Raw genomic sequence first — 20,208 nt, 5'->3', positions numbered from 1 at the left:
TCACCCTGTATACATTAACAAGTGTTGAGTGATGGAAGCCACCAGGATGAGACAGAAGCCACCAGGATGAGACACTATCTCAAGTATCCAATAGCAACCAATGATGTGTAGTTTACTTATGAGATTATGTTAATAAAGTAGAATTCTAGTTAATGGCTACACTGTATTAGTCATGTGTCTTTTGCTCTAATCAAAAGAGCACTAAAACACAACAAGAGCCAGGTTATTTATTTTGTAAGAGCTAAATTTCAACCGTAGCTACGTTCAATTACCAGAGCTCGTGCTATTTTGGGTTGATCTCCTAAATCCAGATCTAGAGTTGATGAAATGTCCGATTGTAATGTGGAATGTAGTTTATGAAATGCTAACTTTGTGAATGAATAAAAGTCTTATAGGTAAATGTCAGAATAAGTTAATTCTGAAGTCTTGTACTCTGCAGGCAGTTCAACATTGCTTCCTGACGCTTAGCATTTCTTCCAAGCCTTCCTCCGACATACCAGAACTGTATGTTATATTCATTGTATTCAGTAAGGGGGACAATATGCAATGACGTTTTTAGCTACTATAGACTAATATAGTCTATAGAAGCTATTGGGATGGGTATCCGTCCGGCGTCCGGCATCAGTCTGTATGTATGTATGTATGTATGTATGTATGTATGTCCGTTTGTGAGGCGTACGTCCACTCAAATATCTTGAGAACCGCAGTACTTACAGATTTGATATTTGTTGTGTAGATTAAAAATATGATTTTGAGAAACTTTTTTTTTTTAATTTTTTGATATTGTTGAAAATATGCAAATTAGCACCAAAAAGGGCGTTTTTGGTAAAAAATTTTCTTCATAAGCGCTGGTCAGACAGCTTCGTTATTTGGTATACAGGTTTCTAGGGATAACCCAACTTAGATTTGTTCAAATTGTGATGAAATATGCAAATCTGTATTTTTAAGGGATTTTTTTTAATTATTTTTGGTCAAAACTTTATTTTATCAAAACGTCATCTGACAGCTTTGATATTTGGTATACAGGTTCCTACAGATGAACTTAATATGATATATTGAGTATATAAGGAAATCTGCAATTTTGTATTTTTGGTGCAATTTTTGCCATTTTTGGTCAAAAAATGTGTTTCTCAAAAACTACTTGTCTGATGCCTTTGATATTTGGTGTACAGGTTCCTGGGGGTTGTCTTGTACAGTATTGCCAATTTGTTTTCATGTACAGTATTTTAGTTTCACATGAATTCAGTATATGATATCATCATGACTGACAGTTGAACATGAAATGTTATTCCATAATACATTACAGAAGAGTTAAGGACAGCGCTATCAGACTGCATTTTGCAAATTCTTCATACACTAATACCCCGGTATAGTTATTGTGTTGTTGACTCCAGCTGGTATTTCTCAAAAAAAATTTTGTTTAAGCTAGGATAGAGTTTGGTATGCTAAATTGACAATAACAGTCAGAGCTGTCTCATTTCAAGTTAATTTTTAGTCGCTTACACAGTAGGGACTGTCACCAACAATGACAAGTTTCACCTTGCTAGTTATTTTATGAATGTCTCGGAGGAGGCTTTGTGAGATGTACAAGTCCCGAAAAGCCTAACCTTTGGTAAATAATTAACCACGGTCTTTAAAATGTCTAAGCCATAGAGGATGTCTTTGAGTAAAGTAGTCATATTAAATGACAGTGGAGTGATTGTCACTACAAGCCTTACCTAAGCATTTTTGCCATTGCTGAGAGCAAATTGCCTGGTTGATGTGTATATCTCGAAACTGTTCAAACACTGTGATGCTAGATTTCATATCTCTTTATATCTCTTTGTTTACATCTCTGTCTGCCTCATTTTATTTAGGAAACAGTAAATTATAAGCGGTAGTTATTAAAGCATATATTCAGTATCTCTACCATCTAAAGGACCGTCTCAGATTGTCGCAGAAGTTCAAAAAACGAAATTAATTCGTTTTGATCAAAACCCCCTCCCCCTCCCCCTAAACGAAACTTCAAAGTGCGAAATGTTTATGTCTGCCTGAGGGTACAATGTTGCATTTTGCCATAGCTTCTAAAGACGCATTCCCCATGCCACATTACAATTAAAGTAATCGGTCAGATTTGACTACTAACAGGGCATTTTACCGCATAAAAGTTTCATTTTATTTTACTTTCCTTTTTGCATCTGTTCTTTGTCTCTGCAAACACGCAATTTGTACTTGGTAGGGGCGGTAAATAAGCGAGAAACTTGACAAGGGGGACCAAGCATGTTCAATCATATTAAAACGACTATGACCAGATGCATAACAAGTGAGAATAAAGACATCAAGTGGTTAGAGCATACGCTTATAAATAGCACATTTAAGATACTTTTGTCTTTGTTGAATTTGATGAGTGAAAGGTTTAGGATACAATGTTAGTATTGGTAAATTGTGTTTGGGGCACAAACGAGATGGAAACGGTTACAAATTTGTTGGCACAAGTGTGCAGTTTTTCTTTAATTTAAAATAAACACACGAAAACTTGTGATCACAAAATAAAAGTGCGAAAGTGAAGTTCACTAATTGAATGGAGGTCAAACCCCCTCCCCCCCTAAACGAATGAATTTCGCTTTTTGAACTTCTGCGACAATCTGAGACGGTATCTCTACCCTAAAGTCAATAGACGTTTACCCATGGAATTCAGAGAAGTCATGTGACATCGTAAACTTCTTCAATTTCTTTTCACTGATTTTTTCCAGTTATGAAAATTGTGAGTCATTATGGTCCAGTTTTTGATCCTTACCTTGTCTATGGGAAATAGATTTCATAATCTTTTTCATAACAGGCAGCGATGAATCAGATTAGATCTCTAATCAATGTGAAGTTAAGTGTGCCCATATTTTAGCTGACATTTTTGTATATGAAAGAGAAATATGCAAATGAGATAAAAAAAAAGGGGAAAATCCTGCAAATTGCTAAAACTCTGTAACTATAGGCCATATTTGGTTGAAAGTTGGTAAGCAGATTCTTTATGGTTACTTTAGTTAGATTTATACATGTTGTGGTGAAATTTTCATATTTGTATTTTGGGGCAATTTTTTTTCTATTTTGTCAAAAATTCATTTTCCCTGAAATAGCTCATCTGATTACTTTTAAACTTGGTATGCATGTTCCCAGGGGTGAACTTAGTTAAGTATACTCACTCTAGCCTGCCAGATATAACCAAATGTGTGCCAAGTGTCATTTATGCTATGTTTTCGATATGAAACGTAAAAAAAGACAAAGACACCAATAGAATGTGTTCTTAAGCATTTTGATAGTTTTAATCATATCAGACCATACCATGTGAGAGTACAGTAACGTAATTTTGATTATGTCAGAGAATTATCACAGTTACATTTTGATGACTTTACTTAATTGAGAATATGTGTAGGTGGCTGTTGTGACTAGCTTTTTCTTCACTGTTGCAGTATTTGCTACAAACACAGAAATATATCATGCAGCATGAAACAGCTTTATATATTAGTGGATATATCTTTAATCGCTGGGTAAGAGCTAAGTGATAGGGTCACTGAAGTCATGCCAAAGTGTGGAAGCTGTCGGTGATAGCCTTTGAGCACACACCTCCTAGTGAGTATAAGAAATCAAGCATAGCTTGTACAAGTTACTGTGTGAAGCACTTTTCTGTTTAAGTCACACTTTATTAAGTGTGAGACATACGTATGAGCTGAGAAAATCAGCACTGTACGGTAATTGTAGATTTATTCACACTGTGAATGAGTGGCTTTTATGTCAGCATGCAGTCACACTTCTGAAGGCGTATATTTTTCCAGAAGAGATGTAGATATTACCTACTGGTAAATTGATCCAGATTTTGTCATCTTGAATTTGAAGCTGTTGGCAGGCATTTTGATTTCAAGTCGCACAACTTCTGTCTTCCACCAATGCAATGATTCATTTGCAGTATTTTTTTCCGTGCTGATCATCACGTATAGCAAACACCAGTACTCCAGCAATTAATAGCTACTCTAGTGTTGTTGACACTAACATCACCATACACCACTTTTCCTAAGTGCAGAGAAAAATGTGGAAGACAATTCAATCTCTGCAAAACCAGCCATCAATTGTTTTTGTTATGCATTTTTGGGGCACCTTTCAGAAGCTTCAGGATTATTTTCCTAATTCCTGCAATATGACAAAATCAGAAAAGTCTGAATCATATTATAATCTGAAGCACTTCTTGTCTGCGTAGCTTTGTAAGTGAATCCATTGCCTGGGTGGTAAATACGTACATGAAATCTACTAGCCTAGGCCTAATAAGATGTGGTTGGTAGTTTATCATGGTTTTGAAAAATTTAAGTGGCTGATTTGAAAATGCTTTCATTTTGCACTGTAGCTTGTACTTCGGCCAGGCCATTGAGGAACTTGAATCTTACATGTTATTTCTCCCCTATCAAGAGGCACTTTACGTGCCCATTTGGAACTCATTCATATATGATTCAAATTACAGCCCAACCTGGTACTGCGTAACATGTGACTTGCAGTGAATAACACTGCAACCAAACGTCTTGACCCGGATGCTCAACCAGGATGCAAGGTTGCCAGGCTGGGGAGCAATTTAACATTAGGACATATAATTAGGCAAGAAATTTCACCTGAGCTCAACTACTACAGGGGCAATAAAAACATGTATATTTCAGGTCATTTTAATAAGAGTCTTTCATCTTAGTGGGCAACATTTTGACCAAACGATTTATCTAAAGTGAATAACACTGCAGGAAATCATGTTTGCTACAAGTCAAACACATCCACCATCTAAAATTGCAATTGCTCTGGAAAGAGACAAAACAAGAGACACATTGTTGTAAATAGATTAAAATACTACAAATGGTAACTGACAATTGTGAACTTTACACCTTTCTAACAAGCTTAGATGCTTCTTTACTGTTTGCAATTACACCTTGAATACAGAAAAGAGAAAGGAGTCAGAAACTGGGCTACTAACATTTGTAAATATCTTTGAAAGTAATTATTTTTGAAATTGTAATACATACTATGCATGTTTACTATGTGTAAAGTGACAATCTATCAGATGAGATGCAAATATCACAGGTTGGCATTTGGTGCAGAGCTTTTAATTACAACTGAAATGCTACACTTCAGGTACCGTTACAGCAATGCTAATCACAACATTATGCCCTTTCGCCAGCTTTGTTTATTTCCAGGGATATGTTACAAGTTTTGTTTCTGTTGGCAATGGTATGTGATTCCAGACTAAAAAAGCAATTATTCTTCTCCAAACCACTCTTCATGCCAGTTTTGTTCCCTGACATCACACTTCCATGAATGAATGAATGAATAAATGAATGAGATTATGTTTCAAGTGAGGCAGGACAAAAAAATTGCTCCATCCTGTAAGTGTGTTGTTGAAACATTCTTCTGAGAATCTCTTTATTTGTTTCTTAAACAGTTGAAGATTTCCTGAAGGATTCAAATTCCGCATCACGTCTGTATAAACTTGAAAATTTGTTGTGGATCTTACTCAAGGCAATCTCACTAGTGCTTGTTGCAAGTTTGTGGAACAATGAAGAAATTGTTCAATGTTTAATCTATATTTTTTTGAGCAGCAATCACAAAGGAATCCAAACATTTGATGGTCTGATCCTAAATATGTACTTCAAGCACACAGTACATGTTGATCAACACTGAAACAACACCTTAGAATCCGATTGATATATTTAAGAGGCAGTTGTGATCAATTTTTGGTGTGATTTGAAAGAAAATCCCTCACTGTTATGAGATCAAGGATACCTTAGAATTCTTAGATTTATTGATTTCATGCTTAGTTTCATTGATTTTCAAAACGAAATCATCACATTTGGCTAAAAAATAACTTTATCAACTTTTTAGAAACAATATATATACTCACTATGAGATTTAGGTACCATTGAGAACATGAACTGGCCTACTGAGGTGAGTGAGCTTCGACAAGAGGGTCTTGAATGCAAGGCATTGTACTTGGCTACTCGGCATAACTTGATAGTTTACTTTTTAATCCTTATGCGACAATACATCTTATTTGATTTATAGCATAATTGATGTTGTACCACCACTCTGATGTGCACTTTGGATATTATAAAACGGCTGGTAGAGTGTTCCCCTTTGGCCCTCCCCTCCCTCTGCCTTCAAAGACACCCTTTTTAAATACCTTTTCAAATGAACAGCTTTGTTTCTGTCCTCGTTTAACTATTATGTCATGAGTGTCAACTTTGCAAATTTCACAACGTTTGCAGTAAACCGAAAAGTGCATGAACAAAGTGCTGGACAACATGCATTTTTTGCTCACGTGTTTCACACACGTGAGCATATGGTTTAGCCATGTCTGTCTGTGTGTCTGTGTGTGTGTCCGTGTGTCCGTGTGTCTGTATCCCCATTATCTCAAAAACGGCTGAACGTATTTCAGTCAAATTTGGTAGACATCTTCAGAATTCAAATGGCTAGAACTGAAAAGGTTTTGGTGGGCGTGGCTTGCATATTAATGAAGTTATCACAGTTTTAATTTTTGTGATACATGGTAGTCTATGGGAAGCATGATGACCATGGTTTCTGGACATCTCGACCCCTAACCAACTCGACCCCAGTCAACTCGGCCCGCTACCACCTAACCCTGGTTAGACCTTATAGCCTTGCTCCATCATGCATAATATCAAAGTCACAGGTCTTGCCAATTTTGAGAAGAAGATTTTTAAAGTATTATTTTTCTGATTTTTCTATGACCTTTGACCTCCCCCATACCTATGCAGCTAAGCCATGGCAATGGCTTATTCTGGCGTATGTTAAAGTCCAAGACAGCCAGCGTCTATTGGACAATGGCCAGTAGGGGACCAAATTGCTCTCCACAATTTTGGGGATTCCACTTGACCTTTGACCTTGGCATCTTCCTGCAACTCATTTATTATGTGCATTTCTAATTCTGAGCTAGCCAATAGAGCTAGAGGTCTGATTTTTGGTATATAGGGATAACTTAGCAATACAAATTTTTTGACAAAATGTCATGTGATCTCGATGACCTTTGACCTTAAATATGAGTATATGTCCATAACTCAGTAACCACAAGTGCTACACCCTTCATATTTGGTATGATGGGAGACCTTATGACATCACATCCTGTACCTCATTAATTATGCGCATATCTAATTCTGAGCTAGCCAATAGAGCTAGAGGTCTGATTTTTGGTATATAGGGATAACTTAGCAATACCATTTTTTTTGACAAAATGTCATGTGACCCCGATGACCTTTGACCTCAAATATACATATATGGCCATAACTAAGTAACCACAAGTGCTACACCCTTCATATTTGGTATGATGGGAGACCTTATGACCTAATTAATTATGCACATATCTAATTCTGAGCCAGCCAATAGAGCTAGAGGTCTGATTTTTGGTATATAGGTATAACTTAGCAATACAATTTTTTTGACAAAATGTCATGTGACCTCGATGACCTTTGACCTAAAATATACATATATGGCCATAACTAAGTAACCACAAGTGCTACACCCTTCATATTTGGTATGATGGGAGACCTTATGACATCACATCCTGTACCTAATTAATTATGCACATATCTAATTCTGAGCCAGCCAATAGAGCTAGAGGTCTGATTTTTGGTATATAGGGATAACTTAGCAACACAATTTAACTTGATTTTAGTCATTGAAACTTGCTATATACATCAAAGATACTGTGATATAACATTATTGAACGTCAAAAGACATTTTTACTTCAGCCAATTCCTAAATTGCATATTAAATGAATTTTCATACTTAGGGATATTCATCTGAATTGACTTGATCAAAATTGATGTAACTTGCTATGTACATTTCAGACACTGTAATACAATATTATTGAAAGTCATTAAGCATTTTCTCTTCAGCCAATTCCTAATTTGCATGTTTAATGAACTTTCCTAATTAGAGATATATATCTGAATTGACTTGACCAAAGTTGACAAAACTTGCTACATATATTGCAGATACTATGATACAACATTATTGACAATCATTAAGCATTTTTACTGAAGTCAATTCCTAATTTACATATTTAATGAACTTTGCTTATTAGGGATATATACTGGGATTTACTTGATCAAAGTTGGCAAAACATGACAACATTGATGATTATACCTGGTTAAAACAATATCGAAAGTCATTTCACATTTTCATGTCAGCTAATTTACAATTTGCATATCTAATGAGCTTTCACAGCTCGGCATATATGGCGTGAAGGACTTGGCCTACGGTAATTACACTTGCTATATAAAATGGTGATACAATGACAGCAGTCAAAGAACTTTAATATTTTTATTTCAGCTAATTACATATTTGTATACTTCATGACCTTTTAGAATTAATCGGCGGTGATTATTGTTCATTATGTTGATCATAATACTTTCAATGAAGTTGCAAACATGTGGCAAAGGTTCAAATTTACACATAACCGTATGAAACACGTGAGCATTTTCAGTTCATATCTGGTTATCTAATTGTATAGATATCTTCAGTATAAAAAAAAGTCATCCTTGAATTGATCAATTTTGCATATATCTGGAATTTGAAAGTATGCACCAATAGAATGTGCAACAGAATTCTGTTTCCAGTGTGTTACTATGTCCAGTAATGTTCCAGCTATTTTGTAGCTGTGTTAAATGTAATTATTTAGAAAAATAACATGATATTTGACAATTTCAAAAGAACTGTCCATTTGAAAGTTAATTTACTGTTGAGCTGAACAGCAAACTTTCTTCAAAATTCCTGCAAATGTTGTGCAAGTTTGATGTAAACTAAATTTCTGCCGCTAACTTTGCATGCAGAAAGAATTTATTGAGACTCATGCGGTGTACAGGAAATTTATACATGCACCACTTTTAACACTACTTGAAAATTTCAGCTGAATCTATTGCATTTAAAGACTGTTTGCAAATGAGAAAATGATGAGACACGGGGTGGCTTCAATTCCAAATAGGTTATGCCCATTTTTTTTCACAAAAGAGAGAGCCATTCATAGCACATCTTGTGTAGTAAGTACTTTGGTGCCAAAGGTTAAATTGATTTTGGAGCTTATGGAAAGTCATAAAAAGCCCACTGTAGCTGTAAAAAGTTCAACCTCATAATGCAACATATTTCTGGACTTGCCTGCATCCAGTGGCAACACATACAATGGTTTCATTTCCAGTAGCTCACAAAATCTTTTCCCTGCTGTGATTAATCATAAATTTACCAACTTGTAGGCAATCAATGGTTCATGGTAAAAATACATGGAGGCATGCAGGACCAAATTATCACTTTTGTTGATGGATTTTGCCAAATTGAATTTTCTTTATGCAGCTAATGCAAATAAAATTTACAAGCTAGTCCCTTCATATTGCCTCGTAGACAAACAAACTACATTTTACTGGGTACATGGTAAGCTTTCATACAGACTTTGTCTCCAGAAATCCAGGCGGAGGTGGAGGTATCACCACTACAAGTTCATGATCTGTTGACTGTGAATATGTGAGGATGGTAGACTTCTTCCATTTGAAATGGAGTCATGCCCAGGTCATATTGGGGTCATGCTGGGGTCATGCCAGGGTCATACCAGCCACTTGTACAGTTACTGCCGTGAGACACTCCCAATACTAAATCAGCTGTTTACTAGGATACTGATAGGGTGTTGCTGCATTTTTCAACTTTGAAAAACAAAATAAAACACCTGTAGAGTGTTCAGATATTTATTCGCGTGTGATCCCTATTTATTAACTAGTAAACTCTGTTCCCTTATTAACTTGAATGCAATAAAAAGGTGGTGGTGTGACAATAATGACCCAGATCAAATGATAGCCTTAACTTACACCATGGAACTGTTGTGTATTTGTGGCAAGGATGATGAATCTGAGTCCTTCCTTACAACATTTGCAATTAGCAGTACTTTTATAAAATAAGTCAATGATATGGAATCAGGCAGGTATAGGTCACTTTCTTAGCTCCGCTGTCAGAGACGCGGAGCTTTTCCGATAGGCTGATTGTCCGTCGTCATCCGTCCGTCCGTCCGTCCGTCCGTCAACAATGGTCTTCTTCTCTGAAACCACAAGTCAGATTTCTTTGAAATTTGGTATGGAGGTTTATAAGAGTGACCTCACTCAAGTTTGTTCAAATTGTGGTGAAATTTGCATAATTGTATTTTTGGGGCATTTTTTGGTGTTTTTGGTAAAAAAATCTTCTTCTCTGAAACCGCTTGTCCGATTGCTTTGAAATTTGATATGCAGTTTACTTAGGGTGACTTCAGTCAGATTTGTTCAAATCGTGGTGAAATTTGCATATTTGTATTTTTAAGGCAATTTTTGTCATTTTTGGTAAAAAAATCTTTAAAAATCTACTTCTTCAAAACTACCAGTCAGATAGCTTTGATATTTGGTACATATGTCCCTAGGGATGATCTATTTCAGATTTGTTCAAATTGTGCAGAAATATGCAAATTTGCATTTTAAGGGCAATTTTTGCCATTTTTGGTGAAAAAATGTTTTTTTTTTTCAAAACGTACTGGTCTGATAGTTTTGAAATTTTGTATTCAGGTTTCTATAGATGAGCTAAGTAATATATATTGAATTTCTGATGAAATCTGTAATTTTGTATTTTTGGGGCAATTATTGTCAATTTTGGTAAAAAAATGTTTATTTCGAAACTACTCATCTGATAGCTTTGAAATTTGGTAAACAGGTTTTTATAGATGAACTGAATGATATGTATTGAAATAATGATGAAATCTGCAATTTTGAATTTTCGGGCAATTATTCCCATTTTTGGTCAAAAAATGTGTTTCTCAAAAAGTACTGGTCTAACAGCTTTGAAATTTGGTATACAGGTTGAAATTATGATGAAATCAGCAATTATTTTTTTGGGCAATGTTGCCATTTTTGGTCAGAAGATTTCATTCTCAAAAAACTACTCATCGGATAGCTTTGGTTGACATGTTCTTAGGGATGATTCGATGTGATATATTCAAAGTATGATGAAATTGTGTATTTTTGCAGCTTGTTTAGCCACTTTTTTCTGACCATTGCATTGAGCTATCAAAGATTTCCACCTTCTTCATCAACATGTGTCAAAAATAGTTATTCTGTACGTAAACACAGAGGAGCTATATCGGCCGCAAGGTCTCTTGTTGAATTTTCTCAATAATCTAATACTGTTTAACTGAATCAAGTGTGGTGATGTTCATCTGCTTCTTGAAAAACTGGTGATTTTGCTAGGAAGCCTTAATGCGGGCTTCTAGTTCTAAAATATTCTCACAAATTGAGCATTAAGAGATTGAAATTAAATTGACAAACCAGAATTTCCATCATTGTAACCAGTGATTTACTGTACTGGTAATAGCCTCCTGGAAAATTTAAAACCACATAGTCATACTTAGAATACAATGGTTTCAACTTTCCCGTTTCTGCTTTATATGGAAATTTAAAAAGTAAGGCGTTTGGGGAAGTAGCTTTTATGAAATCTTTATTTACGCAAACAAAGGCATGTAGAGTGTGTGTCATGTATGACATGACACAAATTCCGTTATTGGTTGTTTGTGCACTGCTGTATAACCTGGTACCATTATCACCCTGGTAGGAATTAGTGCATGTTATTACGCTTGTGCAAATCTCATTTTGTGTAGAGAGGTTTGTCTGCATGACTGGTTTGTCGTTTTCTGTCAGGGTGTTAACAATTATTTTTGGTTTTTGCGATAGGCTTTTATCGCTTTGTAATATAATAAGTGTGTATATTGCCCTAGGTGAAGCTGGAATGTACCAGGAACCCGATAGCACGGGTAAACTTGTCATCAAAATGAAAGCAGTTCTAAAGTATTAATGAAATGTTAAAGTTCAGAATGGTGTAGTCATGATGGTATGATGGTCATTGCCTGATGTACTTGGCTTTTGAACAAAATATATCCAGACACAGGAGGGATTGCGGTCCAGAGTGCAACAGTGGAATGCCTTAATTCCCCTCTTGCACGGTCCTGTAAGGTGTGAGCTATCGATACTCAATAACCTGCTGATCAATTTCATTTTAGCACTCTTTGAGAATATACTTCTCAAATGAAATGGTGATAATGTCCTTCCTGTTACTGAAGCTCTTTAAATATAAAGTAAAGAACCATACGATCAAGTGAAGAACCATATGAGTGAAAAATAGAATATTCAATGATGTTATTTTCTAAAAACAAACTTTCTGCACAACACAGTCAAGAATGACTGGTTTGAATGAATGTATTTTAAATACTGTGTCAAAAGTCAATTCATTCAAGGGAAAATTTCTAGTTCCTGTGATAATTATGCACTGTCTTAGAATTTATAATAGTTACGTTTGACAAGTTTTAGTCCTCTCTACAGGCATACTCATCCGTGTTTTACACACGCAAAGCAAAAGTTCCAATGGACAAAGTCAGGAGACTGGGCTGTCCTGGCTGTGAGACCAAGTGACTTTCAGTTTGTTTTGCAATGTGAGTCAATATGGCTACCTGGCATTAGTTGTTGCTGTACCGTTTTTTAGCTCACATTTAGTATAGGTATATACCAAAGGAGCTTATATGGTAGGTCAGCGGAGTCTGTATGTCTGTATGCATGTATATATGTATGTTAGTATATGCGGATGTATGTCCGTCCATATCAAAAACTCCTAAACCGCTCCACCTACCATCTTAGTACAGGTGCACCTAGGGGTGGAGATGTAAATTTGTTCAAATGAACATGTCAGGGTCAAAAATATGCAAATGAGGTAAAAAAAGGGAAAATCCTGCAAATTGCTAAAGCTTTGTAACCACTGGCCAGATTTGGTTGAAACTTGGTATTCAGGTTCTTTATGGTTACTTTAGTTCCATTAGCGAACTTGCTAAATGCATGGACGAAACGAAACAAAAGGAACGATACACGCCCTATGATTGGCTAGAGGCTGCAATGTTCATTCTTTTCGTATGCAATCCTTTGTTCTGATTGGCTGAACGACAGCGACGAAAGAGCTTTCGTTCCTTTCGTTCACATTCTTTTTCTTTATTGGCTGAACGAAAGTGATGAAAGATTTGCATATTCATTTTGTCTGCTTGGGAAGGGCAAGCTGTAAATAACCAAAATGCTGGTGCCTCGCTCTCATTATATATTCACCATGTAATTCTGCCTGTCTTTGAAACATAAGGAATAAAACTCAGCACAATTTGAAATACTTTCATGACACGAGATGAATGGAGGTCGCGGTGAATGAACTCTATTCAATCTGTGTTCACTGTTATTCCTTGTATTTCAAAGACGGTAGTTATTACATGGTGAATATATAATGAGAGCAAGGTGGCAATATTTTGAGGAACGACAATAGCTCGTTGTTTCCATGCAGTCAAACTGAAAAATGAATATGCAAATATTTCGTCACTGTCGTTCAGCCAATCAAGAAAAAGAATGTGAACGAAAGGAACGAAAACTCTGTCGTCGTTTTCATTCAGCTAATCAGAAGAAAGGATTGCATACAAAAAGAACAAACGTTGCAGCGTCTAGCCAATTATAGAGCATGTATCTTTCCTTTCGTTTCCTTTCGTCCATGCATTTAGCAAGTTCGCAATTTGTTCAAATTGTGATGAAACTTGAAAAATGTGTATTTTTCAGGCAAGTTTTCCTGTTTTTGGTTAAAAAATCTTTTCTGAAGCATTGATCCCATTGCCTTGAATTTGCTATGCAAAATCCTAGGGTTGGCCTCAGTCAGATTTGTTCAAATTGTGGTGAAATTTTCATATTTTCCATTTTGGGACAATTTTTCCCATTTTTGGTCAAAAAATCATTTTCTCCAAAAGTGTTTGTTGGCTTACTTTGAAATTTAATACTCTTGATCCTTGGGTTGTTTTCTGTCAGATGTGTAAAAATTGTGGTGAAATTTTTGTATTTGTCTTTTTGATGAAATTATTTTACACTTTTGGTCAAAAAATCATTTTCTCAAGATTAACTATTCTGATTGCGTTGAAACTTGGTATTCATGTACCTAGAGGCATACTTAGTTGAGTGTCTTTAAAATATGGTGAAATTTATATATTTGTATTTTTGGGGCAATTTTCCCCATTTTTGGTCAAAAGGCATTTTTTCTGAAAGTGCTCGTCCTTTTGCTTTGAAACTTGGTATGCATGTTCACAGGGGTGAACCTAGTTAAGTATACTCACTCTGGCCTACCACAACAAGACAAATATGAGCCCAGTGTCATTGACGGTATTGTTGCATTCATGGAAGCATGGCTGTTGTGTTTCAAATTGTGGTATGTGGTAATCATAGGCGCACGACGAATTTTAAAATCACTTGTCTGTAATTGAATGGTGTAACTTGCATTTTATTAACAACTGTGCAAACAGAAATCATGCGGACAGCTTTTGAGACATACTGTGAGCAGCGCCATGAACACGGCTGTGGCCGCTCGCTATCTTGTACACATTACTCTAAAGGTACGAAACTATTGGGAAAATAATTTAAATAAAATCCGTAAAATAAAACGTTGTTGGCAACCCTGGGGATTCAAACTTCTCTGTGTTGTCGCATGCGTGGTACTAAATCGATCGACTGGGTTCTTGAAACACAAAAACTGCACCGGGCCATGTAATTGCTGGTAAGTCGCTAAATTTTACCTCCGGACAACTCCCGTGACACCGCCATTTTGAAGGCTCCCATATCAGTACGAATCATACAATGACGTATTGGTTTAAAAGGAAAGTATGCGCATGCGTCAACTTCAAGCTGCACACTTTGAAATGGCGCTGGCATGGGACTTGTCCGTAAAAAAACATTGCGCTAATTATCAGCCGTAGATAGGGCCGATGTTGACTTTACAAGTTAGGAAGCCGATCGATCGATTTGTGTAAGTATTCCCGTGATTAAATTGAAGTTTGAATCTCGAGGATGGCCAATAACCGTTAATTTTGTCTAATTTAAAAATTATTTTCACAATAGTTTCGTACCTTTAGAGTAATGTGTACAAGACTGCCGAGCGGCCACAGCCGTGCTTTGGGCGCTGCTCACTGTATGTCTCAAAAGCTGCTTGCATGATTTCTCAATAAAATACATGTTTCAACATTAAAATTGTAGACAATTGATTTTAAAATTCGTCGTTTCTATAAAGTTAGTAACATTAACAGTAGAGCTGAGCGGCCACAGCCGTGCACGGGGCACTGTTCACTGTATGTCTCAATACCTGCCCGCACGATTTCCGTTTGCACAGATTTTAATAAAATGCATGTTTCAACATTAAAATTACAGACAAGTGATTTCAAAAGACGTCGTGCACCTGTGGTATGTGGTAATGTAAACTCTTCATGTGACAGATGTACATTATTCTGTTTTGCAGCATGAAAAAGCTTTATACGGTAGCTATATTGTGCCTGGAGCATTAATTGTTTAGTTTTGCACTTTTGTTATACACACCTGGCACGATGATTTTAAGACAAAAACCGTGTGATATGTGTTTGAGCATCAACGGGGGCGTTTTCTTAATGGCTCAAAGCTCACTCGGGGTTTCACGATGTACTTACTGTCCAGTAGGATTGAACCATCTGCCAGTTAGCTACCTTGGTAGTTCAAAACAATTTTCATTGTTCTCTCATTAATATGCAAAACTAAACATTTGTCGCCATTTTTAGATTACGCTTTTGAAAATTACGCATACAAAGCAGACGAAAAATACATCTTAGTTGGCGACTGCTAGCATAACAATGAATACGAAAAGACACATTCACTACTCGATGTACAAGGTGCAAAAACAGCCACGTATGCAACATTCATAAAGGTTGTTTGCATTTCAAGAAGCAACGTGTCCGATGTAGCGCGTGCAGCTATATTTAGTAACAAACCTGTAGCATTGAACAGCACTATTGACAGCTGTGATTTACATAGCTAAGTTTAATATATATATATATATATATATATATATATTTTGACATACTTTGTTGACGATGGGCGAATTATCCTCTGTGATTCAGGTGTATGTGACAAAAGTTACTGTTTGTCAGTATTTGGCAGCTGTGATACTGTAACTTTTTGACAGTATTTCTTTCATAGTCTGTTTAAGCATGATGTAGAGTATCATCACTTCAATAATGAAACCAAGTCTGTTAGAAAGACTCCCATCCTACATCCATTTACTAACGTTCAATTGTCCCTGCCCTATCTTTTATCATGTCTGTGAAATGGTATCACAATGCTGTTAAATGTTTTCAAGGAGCGTTGAAACATTCCATCCCATAGAAGTGTCAAACTGTACCGTTCACTTGTCAAAAAGTCACATTATGTTCAGGGTGTGGATGATTTCTGTCAACTTGATCTATTACTGTAACAGCACTTACCGAAATTTAAGGCCTCCCGCAAACTGTTACTGCAAATTTGCCGCAAGCTTTGCAGTAAATTTGCAGCAAACTATTTGCCGCAAATATGCGGGTGGTTCATTTTTCAGATGCAAATTAGGTTTCTTGTGAACTTGCTGCAAATATGCAGCAAACTCCCTGCCGCAACGTTGCTGCAAACTCTTTGCAGCAAATTTGCAGCACAATCCTTGCAGCAAACTTGCGGCAAATTAATTTGAATGTTACTGAAAATTTGCTGCAAACTCCATACAGCAAATTATTTTATTTGCGCTGACCATTGTTTCTCGTGAAACTGGTATTTCAGAGTTTAGTTGGATAAAACACATCTTGTGCTGTCCACAGTCGGCCAATATATAAATATTATTTATCCAACTTAACTCTGAAATACCAGTTTCACGAGAAACAATGGTAAGTGCAAATAAAGTTATTATAAACAAAAGATGACAGAGAAAAAAAGGTTAAATTCAATTGTGGTACAATTTATTTTATATGCCATGTTCATTTCATGCCACATAAGTGTCATGATCATGTCAAGATTTTCTTTTGACTTGAGAAGTTTCATGTAACATTTACATTACTGTCAAAGGCTGCGATTTGGCTTTCTGTTCTCTGAATTTCTTGTCCCTTTAGTGTACCAGCAATGGATTCTGAAAATATAAATCGTTCAGGGAAGAGTGTAAGTCTTTACCGTTTGACCAAACATTGTAAATTTCATGAAAGAAATCCATAATTATTTGAAAATGAGACAAAATCAAGTTGAAAAATTGAAGCAGAAAATGCATAAATATTCATGATCGAAATTAAATTAATAATGATTAAAATGTCCGACTGCGGACAACTCGCCGTATGTTGTTTACATACACGACGGCGACAATCTGCAAAAATCTCAGCACTTACTGTAAGTAACTGTTGTGAAACGAAAGTGAATTCAGTATGAATCAGTACTCAACGAAAATTTATCTTTAGGTAAAGATTGCAATACAACGATTACAGAACATAATTATAGCGATCGATGTACAGACGAACGGTACATTGACTTACATTTCTGAACGGCTCGCAGACGCTGGACGATTCCCGGTCCGGTTGCAGGTCTCACCGTGCTGTGTGTAAATACCGTACTCAGAAAATATAGTCGGCATCTTTACTGCCGCTCGCGTTCACAAATTTAGAACTCCGCCTGTCCCTGGTACTGTATACACGTTTTTGCAACTGTGTGATATCATTTGGCTGGCGATTCCATAGAAAGATCACAAAATTGTCCACTAGAAAACTCCCTGCTCACAAGTACGCAGCCGACACCGGCCGATGGTACTAAAATCTAACTTCGCGCCGATCAAGCCTCATGACGATAACGGAAGTGCGATCTATAAATCATTACGCGATTGATAATGTAGTCCCGTTTTTAAATGCTGGAATTGACTCTACATCTGCACCAATCCGTTATATTTATTTCATACTTAATATAGCATTTAATTTATTAGTTTATTGAATATGGTTATTTTTATCATAAAAAGACTAAAAAGAGAGTAAAAATTCTTTCAGCACGAAGAATCAATATCAATGCGCGAACTGACCTTGATGAACCGTGACCGGAGAGTGTAAACATGTCGGCTGCTCGCAGCCGATACACAGGACGTGTTGGACGTTGGTGAAGCGGCGCTTTGAATTTTCGTACAGCGACTCGGGATGGAGTGTAATCCTAAATCTCAAATTTGTGCTCGGCAATACAACTCTAACGCTGAAAACATGGACAAAAGCCTTTTACCTCGACCCATGTTATCAGAAGGCGAGATTTTGTCAGCGGCATCGATGGGACAGACTGTAAGCTGCAGTGCATTGTACGTACCGTATACATGTACTATATTGATGGGATGAATAGCTTGGAGCACAGCCACTACTCTGCTTGGAGGTAGTAGCGGAAACATTACTGTACAGATTTGCAGTAACAAAAGTCTACGACGTGTCCTTACAGACCATCATCAAACGCACATTTCGTTCGAAACTGTTTGCATTTTGGTATCATTCGCAGAAAATACAGGGTGTAACTTGCAAGACAGACAAGTCCCTGTTTCAAAAATTTGTTTCCCTAAAAATTCTTTCGATCCAACCATAATTTACCCAACCAGATTGTCAAAGGGCACTTTTATTACATCATGTCACTACAGTATATACTATAGATGCACTCTATATCCATGCAATGCTTTCACCAGCATAACTGAAGCTGTTCATTATCTAGCATTACCAGTTATTATAATTTAAAAGTGGATTGTCTGTTATGAAATAAAGGAACATAAAATATAAATGAAAGATCAATTTTATGTTGCTTACACATGACTGGTCACGAAGTGCAACAGTACTCAGTGTGTAGTGTGTACTCCCTGGTAATGAAATGGTGGGAAATATGTCAATCATGTGTTGCTGCATATTTGCAGCAATAATCTGGTTTGCCGCAAATTTGCAGCAACTTAGTCGTTTACCGCAAATTTGCTGCAAACTGACTTAAGGGTTTGCAGGAGGGTCACATCTACCTGCAAACTTCTGCAACTCCTTCCTGCAAGCTATATGCTTGCTGCATATTTGCAGCAACTTACGGCAAATTTGCAGTAGAAATAATTTTCGGTAACAGCAATAAATTTGAAGATATGTTTTTCAGTATTTTTTTTCATGTCCTAGATATCCTAGAAATTTTTCCCTTCAATGTGGATGTATAATGCATGATACTTGAATGTGCAACCCAGGTAATAGTAAGTCATTGTTGTAAGATATTTGCACTTAGCTTGAAATGTGCCTTGGGGACAGGTGTTCGGACTCTCAATTTTTGGCAAGAGAATTAGTGACATACCCAAGTTAAAAAAGGAAAAGCAGGTGGCCTTTAAGGGGCTGTGGATGATTAGTGTGCATGTACATGCTGATACAGAATGAGGCTTGGTTTGATTTTCACATTTCCAAACTTTTCATAAGGGGAAGACTGCATTAACTTGCATGGTACCTGAAACCTGAGTTCTTGCCCTGACCAACTTGGGTGACAAACAGAAGACTTTAATCCCCAAGGTGTGAATGTTCCATTGTTATATTTATCTAATCCAGCTGGTGCCATTGTAGTGCCATTCTAGGAAAGGCAGGTCTGTGAAATTGATCCTCTAGGGAAGTCGGGTATTCCTAAGTTAATGGCGCTTTCCCGTAATGTGTTTTTCGGGGGGGGGGGGGGGGGGATGGGGTGGGGGGGGGATGAGGCCAATTAGTTGCACTTAACATGTGCATGTTTTAATTATCTACGACTTCTAAGAAAAAGATAAATCATTTGTTATAATTTAAAACTTAACTTAAATAACTTAACTTAACTTAAATAGCTATTGATCATCATGGTAACATCCTGGTTTTGATAGGTTGTTGGGCAGGGACAACATAAGTTCGTTTAATCCATGTCTGTTTGTTTTTAAAAGCATTTATAAAAGTGCATTAGCTAAGTGGATAATTTAGCATAATATCAGCCTAAGGCAATGTGCATGTTTGACATAGACACACTGCTCTCACATACCTTGATTATATGATTCATTCACAGCATTATGAACAGATGATGTGTACCAATTTTCAGTCACCTGGATAGTTTTGAAAAAGAGCTCAAGGGGCCTGAAAAACTTTCAAAGAAGCTTTTCAAATGAGTTGCAACTTTAATATGCCCTAAAATAATATTAGTCATGACTATGATTAGTTTTAATTTTTCTTTTCTGTACTTTGGCTGGGGAGTAATCTTTTCGTTTTCAGACCATCTGTACTGAGATTTCAAGTTTCAAGAGTAAATTCTGAAAATTCATGAATCTCCTTAG

The 20,208-nt window shown here is 36.5% G+C and overlaps 1 protein-coding gene and 2 long non-coding RNA genes across 5 annotated transcripts in view; 1 reads left to right on the top strand and 2 right to left on the bottom strand.

The window, feature by feature from the left end:
* Positions 1-20,208, bottom strand: part of LOC139116919 (uncharacterized) — a 66,637-nt gene that overhangs the window by 33,219 nt on the left and 13,210 nt on the right. Inside the window, exon 2 of one of the 2 annotated variants that reach the window (XR_011548421.1) lies at positions 3,829-4,041. This is a non-coding gene — a long non-coding RNA (uncharacterized lncRNA). Of the gene's footprint in view, positions 1-3,270; positions 4,042-20,208 lie in introns of those variants that run through there. The other variant, XR_011548420.1, reaches the window with a different exon arrangement.
* The window catches only part of LOC139116918 (uncharacterized), a 65,744-nt gene that overhangs the window by 42,286 nt on the left and 3,250 nt on the right, over positions 1-20,208 (top strand). The gene's annotated exons all lie outside the window — the stretch shown is intronic.
* On the bottom strand, positions 16,840-17,817 carry LOC139116917 (uncharacterized). Its single transcript, XR_011548419.1, has 2 exons — positions 17,423-17,817; positions 16,840-17,028 (listed from the first exon to the last, which is right to left on the bottom strand). It is a non-coding gene; the product is annotated as an uncharacterized lncRNA (long non-coding RNA).

This window comes from Ptychodera flava, chromosome 18 (genome assembly GCF_041260155.1).
Source record: "Ptychodera flava strain L36383 chromosome 18, AS_Pfla_20210202, whole genome shotgun sequence".
Classification (NCBI taxonomy): domain Eukaryota; kingdom Metazoa; phylum Hemichordata; class Enteropneusta; family Ptychoderidae; genus Ptychodera; species Ptychodera flava.
The sequence above is the reverse complement of the archived record's forward strand: the minus strand, read 5'-3'. Positions and strand labels throughout refer to the sequence as shown.